The sequence below is a fragment of the Octopus sinensis genome, unplaced genomic scaffold (genome assembly GCF_006345805.1).
Source record: "Octopus sinensis unplaced genomic scaffold, ASM634580v1 Contig05194, whole genome shotgun sequence".
NCBI classification, from domain to species: Eukaryota; Metazoa; Mollusca; class Cephalopoda; order Octopoda; family Octopodidae; genus Octopus; species Octopus sinensis.
Window position 1 is genome coordinate 2,898 of NW_021828101.1, and position 2,103 is coordinate 5,000.

A 2,103-nucleotide genomic window follows, 5' to 3' on the forward strand; every position below is an offset into this window, starting at 1 on the left:
ATATTATCATAATCATTAGGCTCCCCTTCGTTGTTTACATCGTGTTTGTTGGGAATGTTGCGTTTGTCTTCGTGTTTTACAGTTTCAGTGTTTATATTATTGGGCATTGTTGTGTGGCTTCTATCTACATTTTCCTGGTGTATGTTTTCTTTTAGGTTTTCTATTTCTATTCTGATATTTTTTTTGTGTTGAGAATGTATCTTCGTACGTTAGCTAATTTATTAGGGTTCATTGCTGTATCCAAGTCTATATCTCTATTATTTTCCTTCCATATTTTATATGTATGTGTTGTTGTATTTACATTTTTTGGGTAGAGTACTGCTGTGAAGTATGCGTGTAAGATAGAAATGTATTCCTCACGTGTCCATTTACGTCTTTTGGGTTTTATTTGCGGGACATGAGGTACAACGTCCGGCCCATTATTTTGACGGTCGTCATTTTCGTAGGGTACCGGTCCGTTTATTTCTGTTGTCACATTATTTCGCAAGAATCAAAATAAACGAAATAACAACACCTATTATAAACAGCATAAACCTAGCCGTCACTGAACTGATAGCCACTGAATAAAAAAAAAGTGATATCACTGAGCTAAATAACCTAATATACGCAGCAGCCACTGCAGCCACAAAAGAAGCTGGATACTCACCCAAACCCGCCCAAACAGGAGTACCACCACCCCAACAAACCCTGTGGATAAATAACATCCAAAGCAAATAAAAAAATTGGAAAAGACCTGTCGATTCTTAATGAAATCAGCAAAGAATCAACGCTACTGAGCAACAAAAGAGAACAAAAATACTCCGCAATATAACATGACAGAGAAAGATTTGCCTGAAATAAAAGAAAAGCTGAAGCAAGATATCCTTGCCAAGCACAAAGATCCGCCGGTACAAGAAACGCCAACGCTTCTTTGAAGAAAACAAAAGTTCAGCTCCAACCCCAAAAAAGTTCTACCAAGAACTGGGCAAAAATAAAATAGAAGTCACTGCAGCACCAACGGCAGAAGAATTGGAAGAATTCTGGAGAGAGATATGGTCGGCGAACGAACCACCAAAAAAAGGAGTATCAAAATTACAAACTCGGCATCTGAACAACTTTGGACCCCCATAACAACTGAAGAGGTCACCCAGGCACTGCAAAGACTAAGCAACTGGAAGGCACCTGGCCATGACAAGATCCCCAACTTCTGTTGAAATATCTAACAGGAATGCACAAAAAGCTGGCTGAAAACTTTAACAACGTACTAGCAGAGCCAGAGACAATGCCTGAATGGCTCACGAAGGGGAAAACCATCTTAATTCCCAAATCAAATGAAACAGAAAAACCAGAAAACTACAGACCAATAACCTGCCTCCCTACTATGTTCAAGGCATTTACTGCAGTGATATCACAAAGGCTGAACAAGCACCTGGACGAAAACAAACTGTTCCCAGAAGAGCAGAAAGGATGCCGCAAAGGCTCATATGGCTGTAAAGATCAACTAATGATTAATAAAGCCATAACTGAAGACAGCCACAGAAAGAAGAAAGGCCTCAGTATGGCCTGGATTGACTACAAAAAGGCGTTTGATAGCATCCCCCACCATGGATCCTCGAAACACTAGCCATTAACAAAGTAGCACCAACAATCATAAAATTCATAGAGCACTCTATGAATAAATGGCAAACAGTCCTACACCTCCAAACAAAAGAGGGACTCATGAAAACCAAAGACATCCCCATTAGAAGAGGAATATCCAGGGAGACACGCTCTCTCCACTCCTTTTCTGCTTGGCACTGTCACCTCTATCTGATATGCTAAATAGACTGGATGCGGATATAAATGTTACGGCAAAACGATCAGCCACCTTTTATATATGGATGACCTAAAACTATACGCTGCAAATGACAAATAGCTGGAAACACTATTAAAGACAGTTCATGGATTTACCAAAGAAATAGATATGAAATTTGGATTAGAAAAATGCGCCAAAGTAACATGAAAAGAGGAAAACTAGTTAAGAGTAACAACATCACACTAGATAAAACCAATGAAATAAAAGAATTAGACCAAAGCCAACTTACAAATACTTAGGAATCCATGAACTAGATAAGACACAACACA